At 39.3% G+C, this 13477-nt stretch overlaps 1 protein-coding gene across 1 annotated transcript in view; it reads left to right on the top strand.

The window, feature by feature from the left end:
• The window catches only part of inka2 (inka box actin regulator 2), a 29094-nt gene that overhangs the window by 479 nt on the left and 15138 nt on the right, over positions 1–13477 (top strand). The window lies entirely within an intron of this gene.

Below are 13477 nucleotides of genomic sequence, written 5' to 3'. Positions count from 1 at the left end.
GACACTCTATTAGATCATGTCTAATCTTCGTTTTCTTTTTATTAAATGTTGTTTTTTTTTAAATAATTGTAAATATATTTGAATTTAATGTGTAATATGTGTTTTAATACATGTTAAATTAGCAATGACTCGAGTAGGAAAATAAATTATTTTAGTTTTTTTAAATCACATTTTTGGAATTTGGATTAATCATTGATTGGGTACAGGTGATTACTCACTTGCATAGTAAGAAAAAGACCCAAATATTTGTACACCAAAAAATGTAAACATATATATATATATATTTTTATAATTGTCATTGCACATGTAAATATATTTTAATATATTGTGTAATCATTTATAATATTTGTTTTAATACGTGCTAAATTAGCAATGACTCGAGAAGGAAAGAATTTGATTTTTTTAAACGAGATTAATCACATTTTTGGAATTTGGATTAATCATTAATTACGGGTGATTACTCCCTTGCATAATAAGAATATATGTATATATAATTTTTATTTATTTAAGTAATTGTTATTGCACATGTAAATATATTCGAATATATTGTGTATATTGTGTATATTTATCTAAAGTTCTTTCAGGATTCATTTTGGAGTGAAATTTGCCAGCGAGCTGAATAATATTGTGAGATATAAAGTCATTAGCCTAAAATAAAAATATGATGAGATATTATATAACATGGTTGTTTTGTTTGCCATCTGTCCTCGATTAAATAATTTCTATTCTTGTTTTTTTAGTATTAACTATATATACATACATACATATATATAAATATATATATATATATATATATATATATATATATTATTTTTTAATAATTGTCATAGCACATGTAAATATCTTTGAATATATTGTGTAATTTTTTATAATATTTGTTTTAATATGTGTTAAATTAGCAATGACTCGAGAAGGAAATTATTAGTTTTTTTAAATCAGATTAATCACATTTTTTAAATGTGGCTCAACCATGATTAATCACAGGTGATTACTCACTTACATGATAAGAATATATATACATATATATATATATATATTTTATTATTTTATTTTATTTAATTTATTTTTTTAAAATAATTGTCATTGCACATGTAAATATATTTGATTATATTGTGTAATCATGTATAATATGTGTTTTAATACGTGTTAATGACTCAGATTAATCAGATTAATCACATTTTTGGAATTTGGATTAATCATGATTAATCACAGGTGATTACTCACTTGCATGATAGGAAAAGACCCCAATTTTTGTACACAAATGCAATTTTATTGTCAGAATGTCATCAGGAATATTTGTTGTTAAAAGCATGTCTTTTTTTAAAAAAAAAAATTGGTAATAGTTTTATCAAACGTTCTTTCAGGTTGTATTTTGGACTGAAATAATATTGTGAGCTCTAAAGTCATTAGCCTAAAAGGAAAATATGATGACATATTATATAACATAGTTGTTGTTTTTTTGCCATCTGTCCTTAGGTAATGACACTCGATTAAATAAATTCTAATCTTTTTATTACTGTATTCATACTTCTTTTTTTTTCAAACAATTGTACTTAAACACTCTTACCAATATGTGCCACACTCTGTGAACCCACACCAAACACATTTCTGGAGAACATCGGCTCTGTAACACATTATAAACGCAACATAAGAATTACCCACAATGCCATGCATCCATGACTCATGGCTATATTATACACCCCGCAAGCATTGCAATAAGCCGCTTTTGTTAACCATCCACAAGCTTCTAGGTGAATTTTGACCACTCTTGACAAAATTGGTGCAGTTCAGCTAAATGGGTTGGTTTTCTGATATGGACTTGTTTCTTCAGCATTATTCACATGTTTAAGTCAGGACTTTGGAAGGCCATTCTGAAACCTTAATTGTAGCCTGATTTAGCCATTCTTTTACCATTTTTGACGTGTGTTTGGGGTCATTGTCCTGTTGGAACACCCATATATATATCAGGAAGGTAATTTTCTAAATGTTGTGATTTGTGGTTCGATACCTTGGCCATAAAACAAATAGTTTTCTTGCACTGACAATTACAAGAAGCTGTACAGAGCAACATGATTTTGTGTCTTAGCTACGTAAGTCCAAGTAAATGAATAGTGTTCTTGGTCAATGGATGAAATGGAGCAATATCAAATGACCCCGCCCCTCCATGAGGTAGTGTAAAGTCACGCTCTCGACATTTGACCTCCGACCTTAGAAGCTCTGGGGGGGGAGACATCGTTCCTTTAGGACTGCTGATCCCGAGGTGGAAGAGTAGACCGATCGTTTCCATGTTCGCATAAATGTTGTTTATGCTAACTTGTTATTCCGCTAAAATATTTTAAATAAGGCTAAATTGTTTTCTTCAAGCACTTTCACTTTAAAGGGGAACTGCACTATTTGGGGGAATTTTTCCTATTGTTCACAATTTTTTTTGAAAGCATTCTAACTCATTAATAAATGCAATGAGCCTATGAGAGCCGCTATTTTCTGCCTATAAAGCCCTTAAAAAACATCCAAACACCTCCATTAAGGTTTTATATACATGATGTAAGTATATATGTAATGTAGTAACTGCCACATTTATAATATTTAATATTACATATTTTGATAATTTTATGCTAATTTTGCGCATTCATTTCAAAATCACATCACAACATTCACATTTTCCCCCACAACATCACTGATTACTACTCACTTTAGACTTCAGGAGAGCCAACAAACATGATCAAACATCACTTACTCTACAATGTCTGCTGTCATCAGGATATCGACTTCTAGGATGTTTATATTTTCCCATTTAGATGAAGAATGACTTATAATCCTCACAAAGGAAAAGGGTAATGGAACCAAGTGTCATTTGGTGTCGTTCTTGCCATTTCCGGGTCTAAATTGGCTGTCAAAGTGTACCAACTTGTCAGAATACGTCCTCGTCCTGAATATATATTGTATATATATATTGTGTATGTATATATATATATATATATATATATATATATATACATACACATATATATACATATATGTATATGTATACATATATATATATATGTACATAAACATACATATAAATAAACATAATTATATATGTGTATATATATATGTATGTATGTGTGTATACAGTATTTCCCCCACAATATTTGTTAGTTAAGGTGGGAAGGGAAAGGGGCGTCAGACTACAAGCTGTGGTGAAGTAGGCCGGCTTTGTCGCGTGAAGAAGCCAACAATTTTCCGTTGCGTTTTCCACTCCGTATGCTGAATGGCAATATACTGTCAAGATGGGGGGGGGGGGGCTCGCAGCTTGCTGCGGGGTCGTTCTCCCAGGAAAGCAGACAGACTACTCATGACATGGCGTGCGGGTATGAACATGATTTAATTTTAACTAAAAAGGGTGAAAACAAAGCGCTCATCGCGGAGGCACAACTTGGCTAAGGAAACAAAACTAACACTTTAACTTAACTATGAACATAAAACAAACAACACTTACTGTGGCTTAAAAAGAGCAGCATGGTTTTTGGCATGAAAATGTAGCATGGACAAAGCATGAAAAGAACAACAACAATGACGCCAGGCCGACTGCCTGGCAACTACAAGCTTAAATACTGCATGTGATTAGTGCTCGGGAAGCAGGTGAGCGGGCGAGCACTGATCAGAGACAGGTGAACGCAATAAGTAACCGTGGCGACAAAACAAGGGAGTGAAAAAACAAGGAGCAATGGAGTCTTAAACAAAACAGAACATAACTAAACAAAACATGATCACAAGACATGACATATACACTATATATACCTCAATATATATTCCGTAAAGTTAAAACAAAACACAAAGTAAATATTGACTCACTAAGACAATCTGATTGCGGTGGTCCGCTCCCTTTATGATCAGTCTCAGAGCTTGGTCCGCATTGCCGGCCGGCAGTAAGTGGGACACATTTCCAGTGAGGGTTGGACTCAGCCAAGGCTGCGCTTTGTCAACCATTCTGTTCATAACTTTTATGGACAGAATTTCTAGGTGCAGTCAGGGCGTTGAGAGGATCCGGTTTGGTGGGCGCGGGATTATGGTCCTGATGGCTTCATCTGAGCGGGATCTTCAGCTCTCACTGGATCGGTTTGTGTGAAGCGACCGGAATGAGAATCAGCACCTCCAAGTCCGAGTCCATGGTTCTCGCCCGGAAAAGGGTGGAGTGCCACCTCCGGGTTGGGGAGGAGACCCTGCCCCGAGTGGAGGAGTTCAAGTACCTAGGATTCTTGTTCACGAGTGAGGGAAGAGTGGATCGTGAGATCGACAGGCGGATCAGTGCAGCATCTTCAGTAATGCGGACGCTGTATCGATCCGTTGTGGTGAAGAAGGAGCTGAGCCAGAAGGCAAAGCTCTTAATTTACCGGTCGAGCTACGGTCCCATCCTCACCTATGGTCATGAGCTTTGGGTCATGACCGAAAGGACAATATCACGGGTACAAGCGGCCGAAATGAGTTTACTCCGCCGGGTGGCGGGTCTCTCCCTTAGAGATAGGGTGAGAAGCTCTGTCATCCATGAGGAGCTGAAAGTAAAGTTGCTGCTCCTCTACATCGAGAGAAGCCAGATGAGGTGGTTCGGGCATCTGGTCAGGATGCCACCCGAACGCCTCCCGAGGGAGGTGTTTAGGGCATGTCCAACCGGTAGGAGGCCACGGGGAAGACCCAGGACATGTTGGGAAGACTATGTCTCCCGGCTGACCTGAGAACGCCTCGGGATGCCCCGGGAAGAGCTGGACGAAGTGGCTGGGGAGAGGAAAGTCTGGGCTCCCCTGCTCAGGCTGCTGCCCCCGCGACCCGACCTCGGATAAGCGGAAGAAGATGGATGGATGGATGGATGGATAAGACCAAATTATAACTAAGTCAAATTAATGACTTACTGTAAATAAGCGTTTGCAATAAGCATTTGAAAATGTTGGGTGCTGCAGAGACGTACTGACAGAGGCAGAGGCAGTACAAAGCGTAGCAGCTTGTTAAGACTTTACGTTAGCATCAAATAATAATATAAATACATTTATTAAAGTCAAATACAAATAAGGCAACAAGAGAAGTATCCTACACTTCTCTTTTGTAAAGTAAATCTGAACAGCCGATATGGGCATCTACATCAACTATATGATTTGCCTGAGAAGCTGGACAGGACAAAAAAATATATAAATAAAAAATATATATATATTTTTTTTCAAGACTTTAGTTCAGGTGGTGGCCCTTTGTTGTTAAGGCGGCCGCCTTAACAACAAAGAAACAAAAAACAAAAAAGAAACCCTGGTATATATATCTACAGATATTACATTATAGCCTATAATTTGCGCACTATTGACTTATTAATGCACCGAAAATTCGGCTGCCCAAAAAAATAGTGAATTATATTTATATAGCGCTTTTTCTCTAGTGACTCAAAGCGCTTTACATAGTGAAACCCAATTTCTAAATTACATTCAAACCAGTGTGGGTGGCACTGGGAGCAGGTGGGTAAAGTGTCTTGCCCAAGGACACAACGGCAGTGACTAGGATGGTGGAAGCGGGAATTGAACCTGCAACCCTCAAGTTGCTGGGACGGCCACTCTACCAACCGAGCTAAACCGCTTTGATGATCTAAACGGCGCTGCAGAAACTAAATGTTGTGGTGACGTGTCCACTTCTGCTGGCGGGCTGCGTCTTTTCCTGCGTCCCCGCGAATGACGTTGCTCGTTTAAAAAAGACGTAAAAGTCGCAAACAGGTCGCGTTGCCGTTTGGACTGCAGTCCCATTTGAAAAGATCACATTCCAAACGGGTCGCATAAGGTCCTGATATAAATGGGTTGTACTTGTATAGCGCTTTTCTACCTTCAAGGTACTCAAAGCGCTTTGACACTACTTCCACATTTACCCATTCACACACACATTCACACACTGATGGAGGGAGCTGCCATGCAAGGCGCCAACCAGCACCCATCAGGAGCAAGGGTGAAGTGTCTTGCTCAGGACACAACGGACGTGACGAGGTTGGTACTAGGTGGGTTTTGAACCAGGGACCCTCGGGTTGCGCACGGCCACTCTCCCACTGCGCCACGCCGTCCTGAATCTAAAACAAAAAAATCAGATTTGAAGCACTTTGATGCATGTAGCGTTTTAAGCAAAAAAATATCTTGAGGGAAAAAATATCCAATTAGGTGTCAAGTTTAAAGTCCTACTTAAATGAGATTTTCTTATTTAAACGGGGATAGCAGGTCCATTCTATGTGTCATACTTGATCATTTTGCGATATTGCCATATTTTTGCTGAAAGGATTTAGTAGAGAACATCGACGATAAAGTTCGCAACTTTTGGTCGCTAATAAAAAATCCTTGCCTGTACCAGAAGTAGCAGACAATGTGCGCGTGACGTCACGGGTTGTAGAGCTCCTCACATTATTTACAATCATAGCCAGCAGCAGCTAGAGCTATTCAGACCGAGAAAGCGACAATTTCCCCATTAATTTGAGCGAGGATGAAAGATTTGTGGATGAGGAAATTTAGAGTATAGGACTAGAAAAAAAAGAAAAGAAAAGGCGATTGCAGTGGGAGCGATTCAGATGTTATTAGACACATTTACTAGGATAATTCCGGAAAAATCCTTATTTGCCTATTGTTTTAGTGAGATTATACAGTACCTAAAGTGGGAGGGGTGTGGCCATGGGTTTGTTGATGCCAGAGTCTCTGAGGGAAGTCACGCGCTGCAGTAGGACGAAGCTCCGCTCATGTCTACGGTAAGAGCTGACTTATTACCACAATTTTCTCACTGAAAAACTGCCGGTTGACATTTGTTCAGGATCCATGTTCGCTTGACCGCTCTGATCCATAGTAAAGCTTCACATTCAGGAATTTTAAACAAGGAAACACTGTGTGTTTTTGTGGCTAAAGGCTAAAAGCTTCCCACCTCCATCTTTCTACTTTGACTTCTCCATTATTAATTGAACAAATTGCAAAAGATTCAGCAACACAGATGTCCAGAATACTGTGTAATTATGTGATTAAAGCCTACTACTTATAGCTTGGATCGGGCTTGAAAATAATGTCCGCTACAACCCGAGACGTCAAACGCATGCGTCATCATACGAGTCATCATACCCCGACGTTTTCAACACGACACTTCACGGGAAATTTAAAATTGTAATTTAGTAAACTAAAAAGGCCGTATTGGCATGTGTTGCGATATTAATATTTCATCATTGATATATAAACTATCAGACTGCGTGGTGGGTAGTAGTGGGTTTCAGTAGGCCTTTAAACGGAGCCCATGAGACACTGGCAGTTAAGGTGGAGTTGAAATTCAAGACAAAATATAGAACATGTTCAATAGCAGAGAATATCTCTTCCTTTTTATAGATAGTGGTGAAAGTTTCATTTCTTGAAATTGTTTCGGGCAGAAATAGCGGCGCCGCGCTAGCATCACATGACCAAACTATAATAGGAGTACTGAATGTCAAGCTGCTAGGTTTCATGTTGCACGGTTTGCTGACTGCGATGCTAATAAGCCTACAGCATTTATGCTGCGTGGAGCTATGTATGCTTCAATGTGTCAGGCTTGCCACTGACTGTTTGTGTTTTAGTTTTTCCTCCTTTGTGTTTAGTATTTCCTGTCCTTAGTTCCCGTCAGCACTCTTATTTTGGTTCAGCATCCTGTTTGTCTCCCTGAATGCTTTGTTTCCTCTCAGCTGCGGCTGATTGGCACCTGGCCGCACCTGGTGTCAATCAGCCCGCTCCTATTTGTACCTAGTTTGTCTTCCAGTCAGTGCTGGATTATTGTCCTGTCGATGTCGCTTGTGTATTGTCGCTCCTGTCGTGTCGTTTCATGTCATTGCAGCGTAGCGGTAAGCTATTTTTCGGTATCTGTTTGTAGCTTACTGTCTTTTGTTCCCTGCTTCCGTTTTATTTTCATTGTACAAGTAACGACCTCTGTTTGCCTGTTCGCTACCCGCTAGCTTTCACGCTTGGCCCTTCTTTGTTTTTTTGCTAGCTTCCATGCTAAGGCTCCTTTTGTTTGTTATCCATCTTGTGCGCTCTTTGTTAGTACCCTTTTGTTTGTTCTTATTCTATTAATTTGATTAAAACATGTTTACCTGCAAAATGCCTGCCTCCTCTGTATCTTGGGGTTCATCAACAACTTATTCCGACACAATGTTTGGCCTTTTATTAATATCTAAATATTTTTATGCCATGTCACGATGCACAATATATACACGATATATATCTCGATATTAAGCCTTAGCCTTGAATGAACATTTGATGCATATAATCACAGCAGTATGATGATTCTATGTGTCTACATTAAAACATTCTTCTTCATACTGCAATAATATATGCTCATTTTAAACTTTCATGCAGAGAAGGAAACCACAACTAAGACAATTTACCCAAAGTGTATTTATTAAACTGTTATTAAGCAGTGGCACAAACATTCACGTCATTTCCAGAACAGAAAGTACAAGATTGTCAGAGACATTTTAAAACAAGCTATGAGTGCACTTTTGTGCATGATGTCACTAAGATGACTTATCAAAACAACACTAAATTCAAGTGCACTTTTTGTACAGAACGCCACTACAGTAGTTTAAAACAAATAAAGTGCACTTTTGTGCATGATGTCACACAAGATATTTCAATAACTGTCAAATAAACATGAACTGCATGATAGGAAATCAAATAGTGTATGTCCTTCGCTATGTGGTAGGTCACTGCGGACGTTATTTATTTCTGTTGTTGACTATTTTTTTCATACGGTGTTGATGTGGAAATGGTTGCTTGGGCATTTTGTTGGTGTGGCACCGAACGGAGATGTTGACATGCGGAGTTTCAAGCACTCTTCATTCTCGAGCTTCAAATTAGCAGTGCTGCTGCTTTTCGTAGCAACGCGTTTGCCGCACACTTAGAAAATTGACACTGTTCTGAGGTGAATGGAGCGCACCATGACGCTCGGATCGTTAGCTTTGATGTTGCAGGTGTCGGGGTTGTGCGTGTGTAGCCTAGCATCACAACACGGAGACACCAAAAACAGAGCTAAACTAACCTTGATGTCACTTCAAACGTGACTCAGACAGACTCGTTGATGCATGTTTGAGTCATCTCGGTATCGACCTCACACCTGCGTGTCGTTGACGTCATGCTTTTTAGGACTTTTTAGCCAACTTGTGAATGTTGACCCGAGAAGGCATAAAGGAGTGACAAAAGTTACACTGTTTGTAGCACTTTAGAGATTAGGCTAAGTCAGGGGTGTCAAACTCAAATACAGAGTGGGCCAAAATTTTAAACTGAACAAAGCCGCGGGCCAAGGTTGAACAAATTAACCTTTTAATAGGGACCCAAACAAGTTTTGCATTAAATATTGAACAAGCAAGGCTTATATAACTTTAGTGACATGCAAAATCCAGTTTCAAATAATAATAATAATAATTAAAAAAATATCAATGGCATATCAAATACAATTTAAATAAAAATGTAATGCCTTTTTTTCTATTTGCAATATTCTGAGGTAAATATCAATTTTTTTCCACAGGCTAATAATAAATTTGAAAATAAAATAACAATGAATGAACCAAACATTCAAGATTTGAAGTAGCAAGAGAAAATGCATGAATAAAACGTAAATTTTTGTTCAGTTTGCTGGAAGTTTCCCCGAATAATTAGTGCCGTAAGGGGATCAGGGTATTTGTTCTGTTGTGTTACGGTGCGGATGTTCACCCGAAATGTGTTTGTCATTCTTGTTTGGTGTGGGTTCACAGTGTGGCGCATATTTGTAACAGTGCTAAAGTTGTTTATACGGCCACCCTCAGTGGGACCTGTATGGCTGTTGACCAAGTATGCTTGTGTGTGTGTGTGTGTGTGTGTGTGTGTGTGTGTGTGTGTGTGTGTGTGTGTGTGTGTGTGTGTGTGTGTGTGTGTGTGTGTGTGTGTGTGTGTGTGTGTGTGTGTGTGTGTGTGTGTAAAAGCCACAAATATTATGTGACACGCTGTTAGTATGGAGGAAAAGCGGACGTGACGACAGGTTGTAGACAACGCTAAATGCACGCCCCCAATATAGTTGTCCAGGTAGAAATTGGTAGAAATTTGGGAGAATGGTTTCCCCGGGAGATTTTCGGGAGGGGCATTGAACTCCAGGAGTCTACCGGAAGAATTAGGAGGGTTGGCAAGTATGGGTATTAGCGGTGAATGCGGTGTTACAGCGGCACCGATGCTGTATAACACCGGCGGGCCAACTCTAATGATAAATTGATATTGCCTCAAGGGCCAAATTAAATTACACGGCGGGCCAGAATTGGCCCGCGGGCCAGAGTTTGACACCAATGGGCTAAGTTATCCAGGGTAAATCCCACCTAACCTTATCCTTGTCCACACACACACAATGTCACCGTTTAAGACCCCTCCCCCCTCCGTCAGCCGGCGCAACGTGACCTAGTAACCATGAGCGAAAAATGCGCAGGTCAGTCACCTCCAGTGTTGCTTTGTGTGCAAGTTCTTAAATTTAACTTGTCTGTTACATACATTCATCAAATCTTTAATGGACATGTGAAAGTAAACAATGTGATAAAGAACATTTTGCAACAATCAAACTAGGGATCTAGATATCTGGTCACTCTTTTGCCTTCACCTTCATTGTCCATTCATTTTTGGTGATTTTATATACTTTGGACCTAGACGTTGAGTCCGCGACATACAAACCCCGTTTCCATATGAGTTGGGAAATTGTGTTAGATGTAAATATAAACAGAATACAATGATTTGCAAATCATTTTCAACCCATATTCAGTTGAATATGCTACAAAGACAACATATTTGATGTTCAAACTGATAAACATTTTTTTATTTGCAAATAATAATTAACTTTAGAATTTGATGCCAGCAACACGTGACAAAGAAGTTGGGAAAGGTGGCAGTAAATACTGATAAAGTCATCAAACACTTATTTGGAACATCCCACAGGTGTGCAGGCTAATTGGGAACAGGTGGGTGCCATGATTGGGTATAAAAGCAGCTTCCATGAAATGCTAAGTAATTCACAAACAAGGATGGGGCGAGGGTCACCACTTTGTAAGCAAATTGTCGAACAGTTTTAGAACAACATTTCTCAACGAGCTATTGCAAGGAATTTAGGGATTTTACCATCCACGGTCTGTAAAATCATCAAAAAGTTCAGAGATTCTGGATAAATCACTGCACGTAAGCGATGATATTCCGCACCTTTGATCCTCAGGCGGTACTGCATCAAAAATCGACATCACTGTGTAAAGGATATCACCACATCAGCTCAGGAACACTTCATAAAACCACTGTCAGTAATTACAGTTCATTGCTACATCTGTAAGTGCAAGTTAAAACTCTACTATGCAAAGCCAAACCCATTTATCAACAACACCCAGGAACGCCACGGGCTTCGCTGGGCCCGAGCTCATCTAAGATGGACTGATGCAAAGTGGAAAAGTGTTGGGTGGTCTGACGAGTCCACATTTCAAATTATATTTGGAAACTGTGGACGTGGTGTCCTCCGGAACAAAGAGGAAAATAACCATCCAGTTTGTTATAGGCGCAAAGTTCAAAAGCCAGCATCTGTGATGGTATGGGGTTGTATTAGTGCCCAAGGCATGGGTAACTTACACATCTGTGAAGTCACCATTAATGTTGAATGGTCCATACAGGTTTTGGAGCAACATAAGTTGTCATCCAAGCAATGTTATCATGGACGCCCCTGCTTATTTCAACATAACAATGCCAAGCCACGTGTTACAACAGCGTGGCTTCGTAGTAATAGATTGTGGGTACTTTCCTGGCCCGTCCACAGTCCAGACATGTCTCCCATCGAAAATTGTGGCGCATTATGAAGCGTAAAATACGAAAATAAGACCCCGGACTGTTGAACAACTTAAGCTGTACATCAAGCAAGAATGGTAAAGAATTCCACTTTCAAAGCTTCAACAATTAGTTCCCTCAGTTCCCAAACTTTATTGAGTATTGTAAAATAAAATGTGATGTAACACAGTGGTGAACATGCCCTTTCCCAACTACTTTGGCATGTGTTGCAGCCATGAAATTCTAAGTTAATTATTTTATGCAAAAAAAAAAAAAACGTTTTTGAGTTTGAACATCAAATATCTTGTCTTTGTAGTGCATTCAACTGAATATGGGTTGAAAAGGATTTGCAAATCATGTTATTCCATTTATATTTACATCTAACACAATTTCCCAACTCATATGGAAACGAGGTTTGTAAGTAAAATACTGGAAAAGTGCTGATAAGTGCAGTTATTGGATAGTGGACAACATGCTGTTTTACTGCTTCAGAGTACAGACTACTGCTGCTGGACTGAAGAAAGGGAATAAAATAATTATACGTTTAATGGGTTATCCGGCTTAGTGTAGACATCGCCTCGGGCACTCGTTGATGCGTGTTTGAGTCATCTCGGTATCGACTTCACACCTGCGTGTCTTTGTCGTCATGGTAGCGACGGTGCTTTTTAGGGCTTTTAAATGCAAACTTGTGAATGTTGAGCCTAAACGAAAATAACACACTATGTAGCACTTTGGAGACGTAGTTTTTCTTTGCCTCTGTCGCCTTTGAAGAAAGATGGATGTTTCTGATGACCGGCAGTAAATATTTGCATGTTTTTCCACTGTGGGGCCTTTGACAAAGTTCATTAGCGTGACACTTTTATTAGCCCGTTAGCCCCACACACACACGCGTCTGTGTGTGTCGTACTCTTTGCTGCCCTTGACCCGCACAGACCACCATTCAGTTTTAATGAGAGGTTTGGTGGAGCCAGAGGCCGCCTCCAAACAGGAAGGCCTTTGGGGTCTGATAACCTTGGCCCCCGCCCCTTTTTTGCAGTCAACAAACCTTGCATGTTAGAGACACAGAAGAGGCATAGTTGTGTTTTCAATTTCTCCCCCTCCCCACCCCCACCCCCGCCTCAAAGTGTGTGTTTCTGTGTCAGCTAATTATAGCGGAGAGACAGCTTTATGCGCTTCATGAAGTCCGACCATTGATGGCGGGCATGCGTGGACGTGTCTGCAGTGAGAGTGTCTTTTTCACCGAAACAGCAACAACATGACGTGACAGCAGAGCCTTTCTACCGCGCTTTAAGATGATAAAGTCATTTTAGTCGATGAGTGGCGTGCATCTGGAAAGGGAAATTGTTAATTTAAAAAAAAATTATGATTTCCCATATGAGTTGGGAAATTGTGTTGGATGTAAATATAAACGGAATACAATGATTTGCAAATCCTTTTCAACCCATATTCAATTGAATGCACTACAAAGACAACATATTTGATGTTCAAACTCATAAACTTTTTTTTTTTTTTGCAAATAATAATTAACTTAGAATTTCAAGGCTGCAACAAGTGCCAAAGTATTTGGGAAAGGGCATGTTCACCAATGTCTTACATCACATTTTCTTCAATAAACGTTTGGGAACTGAGGAAACTAATTGTTGAAGCTTTGAAAGTGGAATTCTTTA

The sequence above is a fragment of the Nerophis ophidion genome, linkage group LG02 (genome assembly GCF_033978795.1).
Source record: "Nerophis ophidion isolate RoL-2023_Sa linkage group LG02, RoL_Noph_v1.0, whole genome shotgun sequence".
NCBI lineage: Eukaryota > Metazoa > Chordata > Actinopteri > Syngnathiformes > Syngnathidae > Nerophis > Nerophis ophidion.
This window is presented reverse-complemented; position numbering and strand designations above follow the sequence as displayed.